The sequence below is a fragment of the Heterodontus francisci genome, chromosome 25 (genome assembly GCF_036365525.1).
Source record: "Heterodontus francisci isolate sHetFra1 chromosome 25, sHetFra1.hap1, whole genome shotgun sequence".
Classification (NCBI taxonomy): domain Eukaryota; kingdom Metazoa; phylum Chordata; class Chondrichthyes; order Heterodontiformes; family Heterodontidae; genus Heterodontus; species Heterodontus francisci.
Window position 1 is genome coordinate 53785042 of NC_090395.1, and position 18487 is coordinate 53803528.

Below are 18487 nucleotides of genomic sequence, written 5' to 3' on the forward strand. Positions count from 1 at the left end.
TTCCCCGAGTAAGCCATAGGTTGAGAAGCATTGATGAGGAATTCAATACTTCTGGTTTCTTGCTTCAAGAACTCTCACATTTATACTGTTTCCAAGCTATCATCTGACCTTTTAGCACATAGGTGTTACCTTTCAGTGTGTGTTTTTCCTGCTTTTAAGATCCATATATGGCAATATCATTAGGCTACCATCTCCACTTAATGTTTTTTGCTGGAAATCCCCTGTTCTTGAAGTTGTGAGCTTTTATCTGGTCAAATATTTATAATTGGGTTTACTTGGCATCTGTTTCTATAAGTACCATTTCATTTTATTATTTTATTATCTGTAATTGTTTTTATGGTACCTTGTGTAGCATCCTTTTGAGTCAGTCAGTCTTTTTACTAACACTATCAACGAATTCAGTTTATAGCTACCTTTTTCCAACGTCACATAAGATGTTTCAATGTGTTTATCCTCCAACTCCATGGCAACAGAGACCCTGAATTGGATTTCCCAACTTAAAAGGTGTTTCTGGTTCACATTCTATTGTAACAGGGACCTTGGAAGACCTTGAAATGAATTTTTAAACTTTACCCTTAAAGGGGAATTTCAGAGTCTTGAGAACTGACCATTTATTCAACCTTTAATTCTAAAAGGTATAATTACATCTTCTTCTTCTTTGGCCTCCTTGTTTCGGGAGACAATGGGTAAGCGCCTGGAGGTGGTCAGTGGTTTGTGGAGCAGCGCCTGGAGTGGCTATAAAGCCCAATACTAGAGTGACAGACTCTTCCACAGGTGCTGCAGAAAAAATTGGTTGTCGGGGCTGTTACATAGTTAGCTCTCCCCTTGCGTTTCTGTCTTTTTTCCTGACAACTGCTAAGTCTCTTCGACTCGTCACACTTTAGCCCCGCCTTTGTGGCTGCCCGCCAGCTCTGGCGATCGCTGGCAACTGACTCCCACGACTTGTGATCAATGTCACAGGACTTCATGTCACATTTGCAAAAGTCTTTAAAGTGGAGACGTGGACGGCCGGTTGGTCTGATACCAGTGGCGAGCTCGCTGTACAATGTGTCCTTGGGGATCCTGCCATCTTCCATGCGGCTCACATGGCCAAGCCATCTCAAGCGCCGCTGACTCAGTAGTGTGTATAAGCTGGGGATGTTTGCCGCCTCGAGGACTTCTGTGTTGGAGATACGGTCCTGCCACCTGATGCCAAGAATTGTCCGGAAGCAGCAAAGATGGAATGAATTGAGACGTCGCTCTTGGCTGACATACGTTGTCCAGGCCTTGCTGCCGTAGAGCAAGATACTGAGGACACAGGCTTGATACACTCAGACTTTTGTGTTCCGTGTCAGTGCGCCATTTTCCCACACTCTCTTGGCCAGTCTGGACATAGCAGTGGAAGCCTTTCCCATGTGCTTGTTGATTTCTGCATCTAGAGACAGGTTACTGGTGATAGTTGAGCGCAGGTAGGTGAACTCTTGAACCACTTCCAGAGCGTGGTCGCCGATAATATTGGATGGAGCATTTCTGACGTCCTGTCCCATGATGTTCGTTTTCTTGAGGCTGATGGTTAGGCCAAATTCGTTGCAGGCAGCCGCAAACCTGTCGATGAGTCTCTGCAGACACTCTTCAGTGTGAGATGTTCATGCAGCATCGTCAGCAAAGAGGAGTTCCCTGATGAGGACTTTCCATACTTTGGTCTTCGCTCTTAGATGGGCAAGGTTGAAGAACCTGCCCCCTGATCTTGTGTGGAGGAAAATTCCTTCTTCTGAAGACTTGAACACATGTGAGAGCAGCAGGGAGAAGAAAATCCCAAACAGTGTGGGTGCGAGAACACAGCCCTGTTTCACGCCACTCAGGATAGGAAAGGGGTCTGATGAGGCACCGCTATGCTGAATTGTGCCTTTCATATGGGCATGGAATGAGGTGATGATGCTTAGTAACTTTGGTGGACATCCGATCTTTTCTAGTAGTCTGAAGAGACCACGTCTGCTGACGAGGTCAAAGGCTTTGGTGAGATCAATGAAAGCAACGTAGAGGGGCATCTGTTGTTTGCGGCATTTCTCCTGTAGCTGACGAAGAGATGTCAATGGTGGATCTCTCTGCTCGAAAGCCACACTGTGCCTCAGGGTAGACACGCTCAGCCAGCTTCTGGAGCCTGTTTAAAGTGACTCGAGCGAAGACTTTCCCCACTATGCTGAGCAGGGAGATTCCACGGTAGTTGTTGCAGTCACCGCAGTCACCTTTGTTTTTATAGAGGGTGATGATATTGGCATTGCGCATGTCCTGTGGTACTGCTCCCTCGTTCCAGCACAGGCAAATCAGTTTGTACAGTGCTGAAAGTATAGCAGGCTTGGCACTCTTGATTATTTCAGGGGTAATGCTGTCCTTCCCAGGGGCTTTTCCGCTGGCTAGAGAATCAATGGCATCACTGAGTTCCGATTTTGTTGGCTGTACGTCCAGCTCATCCATGACTGGCAGAGGCTGGGCTGCATTGAGGGCGGTCTCAGTGACAACATTCTCCCTGGAGTACAGTTCTAGGTAGTGCTCAACCCAGCGGTCCATTTTCTTGCGTTGGTCAGTGATTGTGTCCCCTGATTTTGATTTGAGGGGGGCGATCTTCTTGATGGTTGGCCCAAAAGCTCTCTTAATGCCATCATACATTCCTCTGATGTTTCCGTTGTCAGAGGCCAGCTGAATATGACTGCCTAGGTGTTGCCAGTAGTCATTTGCACAGCGCCTGGCTGTTCTTTGTGCAGTGCTTCTGGCTGTTTTAAGTGCTACAGATGTTAACTCACTGGGGGCTTTCTTGTAGTTCAGCAGTGCAATGCGCTTAGCGGCTATGACAGGTTCCAGCTCTTCAAAGTGAGATTGAAACCAGTCTGCATTCCGCTTCACACGTTTGCCATTGGTGGTCATAGCTGACTCATAGATGGCGTCTCTGATGTGGCCCCACTTGGTCTCTGCATCCCCTGTGGGAGTGTTTTGAAGGGCTTTTTCAAGTGAATTTAGAAATTTTTGTAACAGCTGTGGATAAGAGATTCTGCTCGTGTGCTTGGAGTGATGCAGCTTCTTTGGTTTGAGTCTAACCTTGCTGCACACCAGGGAGTGGTCGGTGTCGCAGTCCGCACTGTGGAAGCTGCGTGTGATTTGAACGCTATTTAAGGAGGCTCGCCTTGTGACGATGAGGTCCAGCTGATGCCAACAACGTGATCTTAGGTGCCTCCAAGAAACCTGGTGACTGGGTTTAGTGTGAAAGAACGAGTTGGTGATGCAGAGGTTATGATAGGTACACAACTCAAACAGTCTCTGTCTATTCTCATTCATTCTTCCAATGCCATAGCGCCCAAAGCAGGAGGGCCATGAGTCATGGTCGGCCCCAACCCTGGCATTAAAGTCCCCCAGCAGGAACAGATGTTCGGTATTGGGGATGCTACTAATGATATTATGGAGTTCCTTGTAGAACTGGTCTTTATCTTCATGTGGGGAGCAGAGTGTTGGAGCATAGATGCTGAGTAGGTGCACTGGACCAGAGGCGGTGAGCAGTCGGATGGACAGTTTGAGCCATTTGAAGGTGGCTCTATCATGCTGAGCAAAGAGTTTCTGATGGCGAAGCCCACCCCATGCTGTCTTGGTTCTTCAGGATCCCTACCCTGCCAGAAGAAGATGTAGTCTTGCTCTGTTAGAGATCCGCTCGCAGGGAGGCATGTCTCCTGAAGTGCTGCAATGTCCACATTGAGTCTACTGAGCTCGTTGTTAATGATGGCGGTCTTCCGAAAATCGTTGATTTGTGTAAGGTCTTCCGACAGGCCAGGACACATAGTTCTGACGTTCCAGCTTGCAAAGCGAAGGACTGGTACCTTCTTTCCTTTTTTCGTGCTGTTTGGTGCGGTGTTGCAGTCCGCTTTTCGGGCAATGACCCTGAGCTCCAAGCACCCATTGAAGCAGGTGGACTGTGGCGGGACAGAACCTTATTGACCGGGGGCTGCCCGGTTTGAGGTGGGCGGTAGCTGTCCAGTGAGGTGCGATGACCTCTCTCACCAACAAAGGCAACCCGTGGCACCCAATCTGTACGCCAATTGAGCTGGACTTATAACCCGTAACTGCTGCCTTCCGTGTTGTTTCGGTCGCTGTGAGGCAACTATGGAGTGACCTCTCCATGGCGCATGCCTGGGCGAATGTATGGGGGTTGTGAGTTGCCCAAGTGTCAAAACCCCCCTCTCGGCCTTCCTGGTGGGATCCAAAGGAGTACAGAGCACGACATATGGCACTGGTATGGCTGCAGGAACTGCTGGAAACATGCCAAAGGTGACACATGACCACCTATGGGGTTCCGCTCCAGATTTTCTGTTAAGGTTTACTCCCTTAGCCTTGGACTCTCCCGAGACGCCCACAAGGCAGTGGGGTTGTTAGGGCCCCTGCTCAGGTATAGGGATGCCGGTGGGAGAAGGGGGTGCGAGGGGAAGGGAGTGCTAGGGGGAGCTGGGAAGGGGGCTGTAAGGGGGTGGGTGGGGTGCAGGGGGAAGATGGTGCGAGGGGGGAGCTGGGAAGGCGTTGCGATGTGGGGGGGAAGGGGGTGGGGGAGGATGGTGCAGTGGGGTGAGCTGGGAGGGGGGAGCTGGGAAGGGGAAGTGGGGGGCGGAAAGGGGTGCAGGTAATAAAACATTTCATCAGTTCCCACCATCGACGCCTGGAAAGCTCATCCGCGTCCTCCAGGAGGTGAGCGACAGCCTCGGGCGCCAGTACCAACAGGAATTCTCCGACATTGCGCTGCGAGCCGCATATCTCCCACGGATGCTTTGACGTTGTGGCCGATGAGCCGTTCCGCAATGGAGTCAACTGGGGCCGGGTCGTGGCTTTTTACGTGTTCGGGGGCACCTTTTTCTCAATGCTTCCCCTCTGTACTAGGTGTTATTACCCTAGGGTTCCGCTGCTCCTTCCTCTCTGCACTGGATTTACCGCACGCCGTGGCCACGGACGCTCTGGACGATGTAGACAACAGGATAGAAGATCAGAGTATCACCAGCTGTACTTTACAATTTTGTCTGGTAGAGAAGTGTAGCCTAGGCGTCCAGAAAACTGGATGTCAATTTGAGCACAATTCAGTGCTCAATGAAGAAAGCAAAGAGCAGGTATGGCTGGGAGAGGGCAGTGGGCCCAGGTAACATTGAACTAGCTGTTAACTTGTAGTTAGGGCTTAAATGTACTGATTAAAGAGCCAGGGGAATTTAAACAGTTTAAGAGGGTAGATTGGGGGAGAAAGCACTAAGAATGGGAGCAGCTGGCCATGGATAGAGTTGCCGAGCAAGGGAGCTTCCTTGGGTTTTCCAAGATAGCTCCTGGGCTATTACATCTAAGTTCTACCTAATTAAGCCTATTATACCTATGTTTCATCACAGATCAAGGTTTAGTACAATTATCGTATGTGGTAAATTCCCATTTATTCAGCTTTAAAGTGGTATGGCAACTATCTAAATTTCTTTTTGCTCTCAGTAACACAGAGCTAGCTGTACTTTCATTTCCATTCGTAATCAAAATGAAGCCCTTCTGCCACTCATGCATTTTTTGTGGATTCTTTCTCATTGATCATGGTGCACTTGGTTAAAATTAGGACTGGTTCAATGATTCCTCAAACTGCACAGAATAGACATGGCAGAATGATAGACCTTAAGCCATTCCATGGGCACTCTGTAGGCTGTTATCTGTTACTATGGAACAAAAATTGGTTTGATATGCTAATTTTTTTAAATGTGGACCCCTGAGCACTATTCTGTTCCAGCAATATTCCTGATAGCTGTCTAGGCAAGTGTTCATTTCCTGCAATCATATCTCTCTAGCTTCAAAGGGTGCTGAAGGGTTTCCTGACCAGCCAAGATCCTCTGCATCTGATATCCTGTGGCTCTTGATTGACAGTCATATCAGATTTGAAGACTGAATCTTCTAAGTCCAATTACATAGATTAATGAGAGGGGTAGCACCATGATTCATTGCAGTCCATTTGGCAAACTGCCAGGAGCTTCCAGTTGTCAGTTTATATTTGAGAGCCTACAGTATCCCACTTACTCATAAGGAAAGGTCTATGTTTAACAGAAATGCTGTAAGATATAAGGTGATTTTAGCGCTTCTCAAGAAGTCTTCCCTGAGTTCAAAATGTGTTTTTTCCAGGCATCTCAAATGACCGTGGCACTGGAACAGCAATATAATAGATTGCAATTTTGTTGATTTTTCAACCATTACAAATCTCATGGTGGTCAGAAGCCAGTACTCTGCACTCTGTGCAAGTGCTTAAAATGGGCATGCATCGTGATTTGTCATCTTCTACTTCACAGTGTCACAGCGAACAGTATAACTGACGTTCCCTCTTCCCATTGATGCTGACAATATAGCTGATGCTGCACTTGGTCCAATAATAACACCAACATTATTAATTGTTTGGTAGGTGGTGGGAAGGAGGATGGAGGGGAAATGTGGGATAGCCACTTTATCTCAACTCTAACCATCACAACCCAAATGTGCCAAACAACCTCATCTGCCAGAAGCTACGCTGTTCCAGCTCAACCTTTGTCTGTTTCTCCGGTGAACAAGCATAGTTTTAAACTGAAGGAAATACAGCCTTATTACTTCATGGTATTTAAAAGCAAAAATTTAGTAATGTGAGGATACAGTACAAAAGACATCTTGTGTACAACATCATAATAGAAAGTTCAAATACTTCAGAGTCAAAGATTGAAGAATTTTAGGAGTTAAAGATTCCTTTGGTCCAGGAGCTCATTGATATTTTGGACGTGGTTAGAGATTAGCATTATCAAAAGAGGAGACCAGTGAGGAAAACTGGTAGGCAATGAGACCAGGATTTTCCAATCGGCATCATTTTAGCTCCCATATTAACCGATTTTATTTTGAATAGTGCCAATTGGAAAGTCTGAGCCTTAATTTAATCCCATCCTGCAAGAGTGTGACAATAAGTTCGAATGAGGTACTTGGAGGTACTATTTCAGAAGTGTTGACAAAACTAGAATTCTAAAAACCTGGAGATGTCCAACTATTGCCATTGCATTGCAAATAAGGCAATTTACATAAAATTAATTGAAAATGAAGGATAAAGACCAAACTGTATTTGTGCAGTCATCCAATCAAAATCATATAATTGTTGGGTGGGTGGGGGGGATGTAGTGTGGAGGAGGAAACATAATTTGTTTTTGTACACACCTTGACTTGATATGGATATTGTATTATTTTGAAACTTGTCCTCCCGAATAGAGATTAACACAAGTAAATTGGGCCCAAAAATATGGACTCACCAAGAAGCACTGGTAGTTAAGAACTGAAACGTCAAAGAAACAGAGCCCAAGTAGTATACTTGCATATAACAGCTATTGCTAATTCTTACATGCAACTCGCAGAACTGGGGACTGAGGCTTAACACATTTTAAAAGTATTAATAGCAAGAAATTTACATTTACTGTATTTTAATAATCTCAAATTTAATCTATTCAAAAGATTCAATCATGAAAATTACAGTAGACTTTTGAAGCAACTTTTGATGCTCTTAAATTAGTTCCTCATTATGTAACAGTAATTTCTGTCTTGCAAGTCAGAAATTCCTGATGAAAGTGCTTCTTTAATAAACACGGTCAGGATACTGTTTCACTGATGGCAGCTATTGGTCTGTAACCAGTTTGTGCTAATGTTGTTGATTTGATCTCTGTGCTGTCTTGAGAGAGTGCCTGTGCATACTAATAAATCCTTCTTCAACATTACCACGTTAGACTTTGAGAATAAATCTGAATTATCCTCAAATCTCAAATCTTAATCATGTGTATCTGGCAAGCGGGATTGAAAAGTGGCAGTTGAAAGCTTTCTCAACCATAAGTGCACATAGAACACCTCTCCAAACTAGTTCATTACAAAGTTGGCTTCTTCAGATGTAATATCATTCTGTAAGTGCAATATGAACGGAAACAGCAACCCAGCCATAGAACCTCAGCAACAGGCTGATCTCCCACCTGAAAATGTCTTGTACCAAACTACATTAACATACCTAAGGAAAAAAGCCATTTACCAGTACAATCCAATGTTCATAAAATATGCTTGACAAATCTTCTGCCATTCTATGATTGGATAGTTGAACACAATCATAAACAGTAGCCAGATTTCTAGTTCTCATTTATTCCAGCTCAATGGATTCTTTGTCTGGGCCATTAAAGTACCTTTTCCAAGTTACCATCACTCCCATCTCCTATAATCTGAAATGTTTCCCTTTTAGAGACATCAGGCTGAATTTTATCAGTGTGCTGCGAAGCCGGCGGCCTTCCGACACGGAAGTGCTGCCGCCGAGCCCCCACAATATTACGCGCAGGGGCTCATTTAAATGGAGGGGGTGGAGCAACCGCCCCCGATGAGGTAGAGGTGGAAGCCGCCATGGCCCCAGCAACGGCGTCCGGCGGCACCATTTCTAAACGCTTCTAGCCCTTAGATAAAATTTCAATGTTTGAAGGGACTGTTTTGTTAACGCCTTCAAATAAAGGTCTGTTGACACCTGCAATCCCCACTTTTACCCCCCTCCAATGGATAAGCAGTCAGTTTTTTCCATATCCGCCCCAAAAAAGTGAGTTCTCACTGGTGACCTTCCCCCCCCACCCCCAAACTTTATTGCCTTTGACCCTAAACCCCTTCCCACTGTCCCCACAGCCAATGAAAAAGGTTTTCCACGCTCCCCTCCCTTCCGCCCTGATAATTTTATTCCTCTCCCCCCCCCCCCCCCCCCCCCGGCACCGCCCCACCAGTACAGAGTTCTGAAGGCGCACGAATTGCAGCCGGTTGGCCATAAATCAGCATGGGATGGCCGGCGGCGGCAGGTAAATTCATCTGCATTTTAATTACCCTCATTTATATATTTTAACGAAGGCCCCAGCGCTTGGCGGCATGGGGGCCGTACCGAGGCCTCGCCACCGCCGCTAATATCCAGCAGGACCTTCTCAGCATTGTGGATCGTTGTGGGCCTCACCCGCTAGAATTTTATGGGCTTCCCTACCACGACCAATAGCGTCGAGTGGCTGGTAAAATCCAGCCCATAATTAACCTTTTTTTTTACTTTTTAACTTTATAAGGTGCATAAGTAATCTGGCAAGATGTTTTTTTCTGTAAAAGAACAAAATACTTCAAATATTTATCAGCTTGAAATGGTTATTGTATGCTAGTTTACAAATCAGTACAAATTGTTTTCTGCATCTAATCTGGGCAAAAATGTTTTTAACATTTTTTACAATTTCAAAACATGGAGATCCTCAGTCAGCTCAGTTCGGAACTGAGTAAAGCAAATTTTCCAGTATGATACCGCAGGCTATTTGGCCTTTTGCCCGCTCTTCACTCGATATTTACTAAGGACAATTTTCCAACTGGCAATATTTCACAAAGTGCAATGGCTTCAAAATGATAATAACACTGTTACAAGTTTTGAACCTGCACTACATATTCTTTTGAGTTCAAATCATGTTGCTTCCATTCAATCAGGAGTATTCCCTTACTGCCCAATATCTAGTTATGTGGTAGTGTGACCCCAGGGCAGTAACAATAAAAACCCATGTTGTGTGTACTGGATATCGTAAATGCCCCCAAGTAGATTTCTCCTATCTTTTAAAAGGCCTACTGAAAAGCACTGTAGTGAGACAAGTCCAATTTTAAACCAACAAAAGTGTTTATGTTGCATGCAGTATACAAAAGTACAAGATACAATTTTCAGTGAAATTCAATTGCTTAAATACCAACAGGGATCCCTTGCTATGCCTGTTGACTGGCTAAACTCACGTAACAGACTAGCAATTCCTGAAACTCACTGCCAGCAATATTTTTTCTGACAGATATAGGAAAGCCATAAACTTAGACTTTGACTCCTCGCTGAGCTGTCTGTGTCAAGGCTACCAACTTGGATCAGAACCTTTGCCCTTGTCTCCTGTATGGGAGTCATGGCAGCTAAACTGCCTGTTTAGCTAAGATCCCTGATGTGCTAAATTAAGCAAAGCCGTGCTAACATTGGAGGTGCAAATATCTCTTGATTTTGCTATCCCCTCGTTCTATCAAATGAATATGCTGTTGTGAGTATACATGATTCTGTTAACTTCATTGTCTGGTACCCCAAAATAAGTTCTAAATCAATATCCTGAATAACTTGTGTGATTTAGGGAGTTAACCCATATGAATCAAATTTAATTGCACATTAGCCTCATAAGATGAATTAACCTGAAAATCATTTCAATAAAGCAAAAATCTTGAAAGATAACAAATCCATTCAAATCACCATAACGCCTCATTTCTTGGGGTGGTCACTAGGAATGCACTGTGTCATATCTGAGCCCATATCAAATGATGAGTGATGCTGGAAAGGAACACACTGGCATTTGAGGTGTTTGAAGGGGATAAATATTGATACCCAGCTACCTATTTTGCATCCCAACTTGTATGTAAGTAAATGAACAAGCACTGTGCACCTAGATACTATTAAAATCTTGCTTTATAGGCACAAGCTCACATGCAAGTGCGGTCACAACCCTGATTTTAACTCCCTTGTGCAAGTCGTGTGGTCGGAGGCCGAAGTGGACAGCAAACCATCTGGTCCTCTGTAGCATGAGTGCCCGGAGATTTTAAGTCCTGGGCCTTATCTTCATAATTAGTGTCCTGCCCAAACCTGGCAGGAAGTGCTAGCTGCCCAGCAGGCTGGACCGAGATTTCAGGCAGCAGGAAGCCACCACCGGGGACCTGAATTAACGATCCCTGGCAGTCAGGTCAATGGTTGGGAGAGTGGGGGTCAAGAACAAAGAACAGTACAGCACAGGAACAGGCCATTCGGCCCTCCAAGCCTGCGCCGATCTTGATGCCTGCCTAAACTAACACCTTCTGCACTTCCGGGGCCCATATCCCTCTATTCCCTTCCTATTCATGTATTTGTCAAGATGTCTCTTAAACGTCGCTATCGTATCTGCTTCCACCACCTCCCCTGGCAGCAAGTTCCAGGCACTCACCACCCTCTGTGTAAAAAAAAACTTGCCTCGCACATCCCCTCTAAACTTTGCCCCTCGCACCTTAAACCTATGTCCCCTAGTAACTGACTCTTCCACCCTGGGAAAAAGCTTCTGACTATCCACTCTGTCCATGCCGCTCATAACTTTGTAAACCTCTATCATGTCGCCCCTCCACCTCCGTCGTTCCAGTGAAAACAATCCGAGTTTTTCCAACCTCTCCTCATAGCTAATGCCCTCCAGACCAGGCAACATCCTGGTAAACCTCCTCTGTACCCTCTCCAAAGACTCCACGTCCTTCTGGTAGTGTGGCGACCAGAATTGCACGCAATATTCTAAGTGTGGCCTAACTAAGGTTCTGTGCAGCTGCAACATGACTTGCCAATTTTTATCCTCTATGCCCCGACCGATGAAGGCAAGCATGCTGTAAGCCTTCTTGACTACCTTATCCACCTGCGTTGCCACTTTCAGTGACCTGTGGACCTGTACGCCCAGATCTCTCTGCCTGTCAATACTCCTAAGGGTTCTGCCATTTATTGTATACCTCCCACCTGCATTAGACCTTCCAAAATGCATTATCTCACATTTGTCCAGATTAAACTCCATCTGCCATTTCTCCGCCCAAGTCTCCAACCGATCTATATCCTGCTGTATCCTCTGACAATCCTCATCACTATCCGCAACTCCACCAACCTTTGTGTCGTCCGCAAACTTACTAATCAGACCAGCTACATTTTCCTCCAAATCATTTATATATACTACAAACAGCAAAGGTCCCAGCACTGATCCCTGCGGAACACCACTAGTCACATTTCTCCATTCAGAAAAACACCCATCCACTAATACCCTCTGTCTTCTATGACCGAGCCAGTTCTGTATCTATCTTGCCAGCTCACCTCTGATCCTGTGTGACTTCACCTTTTGTACCAGTCTGCCATGCGGGACCTTGTCAAAAGCTTTACTAAAGTCCATATAGATAACATCCACTGCCCTTCCTTCATCAATCATCTTCGTCACTTCCTCAAAAAACTCACTCAAATTAGTGAGACACGCCCTCCCCTTCACAAAACCATGCTGTCTCTCGCTAATAAGTTCGTTTGTTTCCAAATGGGAGTAAATCCTGTCCCGAATAATCCTCTCTAATAGTTTCCCTACCACTGACTTAAGGCTCACCGGCCTATAATTTCCTGGATTATCCTTGCCACCCTTCTTAAACAAAGGCACAACATTGGCTATTCTCCAGTCCTCTGGGACCTCACCTGTAGCCAATGAGGATGCAAAGATTTCTGTCAAGGCCCCAGCAATTTCTTCCCTTGCCTCCCTCAGTATTCTAGGGTAGATCCCATCAGGCCCTGGGGACTTAGCTACCTTAATGCTTTGCAAGACACCCAACACCTCCTCCTTTTTGATAGAGATGACTGAGACTATCTGAACTCCCTTCCCTAGGCTCAACATCCACCAAGTCCTTCTCTTTGGTGAATACTGATGCAAAGTACTCATTTAGCACCTCGCCCATTTCCTCTGGCTCCACACATAGATTCCCATCTCTGTCCTTGAGTGGGCCAACCCTTTCCCTGGTTAATCTCATGCTCTTTATATATGTATAAAAAGCCTTGGGATTTTCCTTAATCCTGTTTGCCAATGACTTTTCGTGACCCCTTTTAGCCCTCCTAACTCCTTGCTTAAGTTCCTTCCTACTGTCTTTATATTCCTCAAGTGCTTAATCTGTTCCTAGCCTTCCAGCCCTTACAAATGCTTCCTTTTTCTTTTTGACGAGGCTCACAATATCCCGCGTTATCCAAGCTTCCCGAAACTTGCAAAACTTGTCTTTCTTCCTCACAGGAACATTCTGGTCCTGGATTCTAATCAGCTGATGTTTGAAAGACTCCCACATGTCAGATGTTGATTTACCCTCAAACAGCCGCCCCCAATCTAAATTCTTCAGTTCCTGCCTAATATTGTTATAATTAGCCTTCCCCCAATTTAGCACCTTCACCCGAGGACTACTCTTATCCTTATCCACAAGTACCTTAAAACTTATGGAATTATGGTCACTGCTCCCCCACTGAAACTTCGACCACCTGGCCGAGTTCATTCCCCGATTCCAGGTCCAGAATGGCCCCATCCCTAGTTGGACTATCTACATACTGTTTCAAGAATCCCTCCTGGATGCTCCTCACAAATTCTGCCCCATCCAAGCCCCTAGCACTAAGTGAGTCCCAGTCAATATAGGGGAAGTTAAAATCACCCACCACCACAACCCTGTTACCTTTACATCTTTCCAAAATCTGTCTGCATATCTGCTCCTCTACCTCCCACTGGCTGTTGGGAGGCCTGTAGTAAACCCCCAACATCGTGACTGCACCCTTCCTATTCCTGAGCTCCACCCATATTGCCTCGCTGCATGACCCCTCTGAGGTGTCCTTCCGCAGTACAGCTGTGATATTCTCCTTAACCAGTAATGCCACTCCCCCACCCCTTTTACATCCCCCTCTATCCCGCCTGAAGCTTCTAAAGCCTGCAACATTTAGCTGCCAATCCTGCCCTTCCCTCAACCAAGTCTCTGTAATAGCAACAACATCATATTTCCAAGTACTAATCCAAGCTCTAAGTTCATCTGCCTTACCTGTTATACTTCTCACATTGAAACAAATGCACTTCAGACCACCAGTCCCACTGTGCTCAGCAACATCTCCCTGCCTGCTCTTCCTCTTAGTCCTACTGGCCTTATTTACTATGTCCTCCTCATTTATTTCACCAGCTGTCCTACTGCTCTGGTTCCCACCCCCCTGCTACACTAGTTTAAACCCTCCCGCGTGACGCTAGCAAACCTCGCAGCCAGGATATTAGTGCACCTCCAGTTTAGATGCAACCCGTCCTTCTTGTACAGAGATCATTATGGTCATGGGAGGGGAAGGGAAGCTTGTGCAGGGGAAACTGAGGGTTCTTTTTGGGAACAGCAAAGCATTCCTATACTACAAGGAGACAAAAGAACATGTATTCACTTTTCTGGGCCTCTTCTGGCCCTGGCTCCTCTTGCTACTGGCACAGGCAGGGTTGAAGTCAGTCATCGAAGTTCTATGGCAGTTACAAAGCTCGACTTGGAGAAATATGAGCATGTAGGTGAATATGTAAAAGGGCTATAACACTGGCTGAGTACTTTGCATATGAGAGAAAACTGTTCATAGCATGCATGCTTTGCCCATTTACATTGTCAATGCAAACCTTCGATCATCTTTTCCTGAGGCTGTCAACTTTTTTCTCGTGCGTTCCCAGTTCCTGTGAGAGTCATAGTTATCCTTTCACTCATTACCTCCCAGGCAGTTCTCCAATGAGGATACCCTTCTGCCTCAAACAGAGACACCTTCCTTTCCCCAGAAAGCATCAATTTTGAAAAACATCTTGTGACTGTGGACGCTGCAAGCTGACAGACTGCTACAGCCAGAGACCAGGGGATAAGAGCCAACTACAATTCTGCCTTCAAGAAAACTCTCAGCAAAGCAGGTCAACCACAAAGTGCACTTTGACCAGCGAGGACTTCAAGAATACAGCTTCAGCTGAGGACTACCGGATCATCCACTTCACAGACTGTGTATTTAAGTTCCATTTATTCTGGACTTTAATCCAACCACCAAATCTATTTTTCTTCCTGTAATCTATTTGCGTGTGTCTGTGTGAGAGATTTTCAAGTTAATGTGTGCGTGAATGTGTAGTGTATTTTTAAATAGAGGTTAGAGTGTTAAGTATAATAAACTTGCCTCTTTCTTGTTTAAACTCAAGAAAACCTGTCCGATTGGTTCTGTCACAATCACAGTCAAGGAGAAGGGTAAAACACTCAGAGGTGGCAAGCGCAAGAACTGTTTGTAAGGAATAATCCCTGGTGCGATCAAATAAGAGGAAGGGGCGAGAGGAGAGCCTGAGACCCCCTCCTCACCTGGTCATAACAGTGGCAATAATCCAAGGATAATTGGGCACATGTTTCAGCTTGTCCATCATCTGAATATATCGTGTCAGAAGGAAGGCACAAAAAATGGTCCTACAAAAACAGAAATATTTCAGTCACACAAAGGAATGGAACCTAAGCCCAGGCTTCTAACGTGTTCAACAGATTATCATCTTCATGCACTTACCCACCGTATCAACTATTAATGTTCTTAATTAGCTATTGGTTAAGGACCACGTGGTGGTAAAGTTAAAGCAATAGCTTTATTAAGAGGTATGTCTGGATTGTTTTAGGCCAAGTTAATGTTTCAGACTGAACACAAATAAATATAGTTCAGCATCCCTCGTCCCTTAATTCTAGACCTGTACTTAACCGACTTTTTTACATAGATTGTTAACATTGTGACCTCTTTGGTTATTGCCTTGAACACATCCATGCTGGTGAGTTGGTCTTCCTTGGCTGCTCTTGCGCTACACTGGTCTTTTCTGCACCCCTCAGTAGTGCACGCACCCCAGCCCTCCAGCATCTCTGCCACACTTTTCTCTGTGGAGTTCCACTCTGTTTCTGCCACCTCTTCATATTTACTTTTCCTCACTTGGTCTTATACCAGCTCACCCTGAAATTAAATAGGTATGCACACCAGCTGCAGATGTCCTACTCAGCATTGTCTCTCTCTCTATCTCTATCTCTGTCCCCTACACTCCCACCTGCACCCCCTTATTTTCTTACTGCGTAATGCTTTCCAGCATTCTGCTCCACTGTTCCTTTTTATAATTTATTCCTGGCTTCATTTTTCCCACGCCAACTGTTCCCACTGCATTTTTGTTTCCTTGACTTCACTTTCCTTCCACAAATAGAGAATAGCTCCTATGCTTTTATTCTGCTCTTACATCCCACAACTTCAATGAAGCAGCAAACAATTCTCCTTCCTTTTTTCCCTGCTTATCTTCTTGGACCGCATTGATGTCTGTCAGCCCCACTTCTCCATTTTATAGTTCAGATGCATGGGGCCTTCGTGGCCAACCTCAGTTGATAATATTTCATTATGTGCCCAGGAGAGGTCAGTAACTTACATTGTACAGTGGCGCAGTGGTTAGCACCGCAGCCTCACAGCTCCAGTGACCCGGGTTCAATTCTGGGTACTGCCTGTGTGGAGTTTGCAAGTTCTCCCTGTGTTTGCGTGGGTTTCCTCCGGGTGTTCCGGTTTCCTCCCACATGCCAAAAGACTTGCAGGTTGATAGGTAAGTTGGCCATTAGCAATTGCCCCTAGTATAGGTACGTGGTAGGGAAAATATAGGGACAGGTGGGGGATGTGGTAGGAATATGGGATTAGTGTAGGATTAGTATAAATGGGTGGTTGATGGTCGGCACAGACTCGGTGGGCTGAAGGGCCTGTTTCAGTGCTGTATCTCTAAACTAAACTAAACTATAAAGACTGATTCATGACCTGTGAAGTTTGTTTTTCTTACTCAAATTCCTTTCAGGCTCTCCATCTTTTCTGCTGCTTATTTTTTTTCTTTTTTCCCACTTTATTCTTCTTATAATGTTTCCTTATTTGCAAGACCTCAGACATTCACAAAAAAATTAAATGGACAATGAAAATCTTCAAAAGATCAATATAAATACTGGAATCCTACGTAATTAAAAACTGAAATAAAAACAAGAAATGCTGGAAATACTCAGCAGGTCTGGCAGCATCTGTGGAGAGAGAAGCAGAGTTAACGTTTCAGGTCAATGATCCTTCATCAGAACTGGCAAATGTTAGAAATGTAATAGGTTGTAAGCAAATAAAGCGGGGATGGGGCAAGAGATAACAAAAGGGAAGGTGTTGATAGGACAGAGGGTCACAGAGAATAACTGACGAGAAGGTCATGGAGCAAAGGCAAACGGTATGTTAATGGTATGGTGAAAGACAGCATTAGTGCAGTGAGGGTGTTAATGGACAGAAAACTGATCACCCTGGCCCAAAGCACAGACGTGAAAAAAAATGAATGATGAAACAAACTAAAATAAAATAAACAAATAAAAAAGAAAAAAAAAAACGAAAAATAAAAAGGGGGGCCCAGTCATGCTCTGAAATTATTGAACTCAATGTTCAGTCCGGCAGGCTGTAGTGTGCCTAATTGGTAAATGAGATGCTGTTTCTTCAGCTTGCGTTGATGTTCACTGGAACATTACAGCAATCCCAGGACAGATATGTGGGCATGACAGCAGGGGCGAGTTTTGAAATGGCCAGCAACCAGAATGTCAGGTCATGCTTTCAGACTGAGCGGAGGTGTTCCGCAAAGCGGTCACCCAATCTGCATCTGGTTTCCCTAATGTAGAGGAGACCACATTGTGAGCAACGAATACAGTATACTAAATTGAAAGAAGTACAAGTAAATCGCTACTTCACCTGAAAGGAGTGTTTGGGCCCTTGGATATTGAGAGAAGAGATAAAAGGGCAGGTATTACGACTCCTGCGATTGCATGGGAAGGTGCCGTGGGAAGGGAATGAGGTGTTGGGGGTAATGGAGGCGTGGACCAAGGTGTTGCGGAGGGAACGATCCCTTCGGAACGCTGACAGGGGAGGGGATGATGTGTTTGATAGTGACATCTAACATTTGCCAGTTCTGATGAAGGGTCGCTGACCTGAAACGTTAACTCTGCTTCTCTCTCCACAGATGCTGCCAGACCTGCTGAGTATTTCCAGCATTTCTTGTTTTTTATTTCAGGTTTCCAGCATCTGTTGTATTTTGCTTTTATTTACTTAAAAACAGACTCTGTTAGGCCACTGTAAACCAATGGCTTGGTTGCTTGCATCTGTCCCCAACATTGCTGATGCCAAATGCTTTTGTGCCTCTTAGCACCCTCATACCTCACAATCTTCTTGCCTGCCGCCCTTGTAATTTATCTGCTCTCTTTTCTTCTGATTACCTGACCATCTGTGAAGGTGACAACTTCTGCTGTCAAATTGAGTATCAAAGCATCCTGCTGTAAACTATAGGTATTCCGTCCTTCCCTATGAAGTGAAACTAGTCCATTCCCAATGATCATCAACCAGTTTCACATCAAAGGAAAATCTCCACATCTTTGTATCATCTTGATTATCATTGTGAGAGTAACAGCATATAATTATGGGAAAAAATTGGTCAGGAGAGAGGCACATTGGTGTGGCAAGCATAATTGGCGGGGAATGCTGGGGCGGATTGGACAGTAGAGGGACTTTGAGGTTGAATCCCCTGAATACAGGATTTTAAAAAAATCCCTCCTGCATTCCATATTTAATGTCAATTCTGTATTAAACGTTTGCAGCAATGGAAGCATAATGTCTAGCCAAGAGGGATTCACGACACATTGATTAAGTCAAGATCTCACCTTTTGAGGCCCAACAGAATGAGTAATTTGTCTGAAGTGCACACTCATTTTGTGCAGATGTAAATGAATGTATTGTATTATGTGCTTTTCCCATTGAGGTCAGTAGCTTGCATTATGCAATCTGTCCAAGGCTGTCAGATATTTATGAACTTTAGCCAGTTAGATGTTCTAATTAGCAGTGTCATTTTCT

At 45.0% G+C, this 18487-nt stretch overlaps 1 protein-coding gene across 8 annotated transcripts in view; it reads left to right on the plus strand.

Annotated features, from left to right (window-relative positions):
• Positions 1–18487, plus strand: part of LOC137383870 (copine-8-like) — a 699632-nt gene that overhangs the window by 598461 nt on the left and 82684 nt on the right. The gene's annotated exons all lie outside the window — the stretch shown is intronic.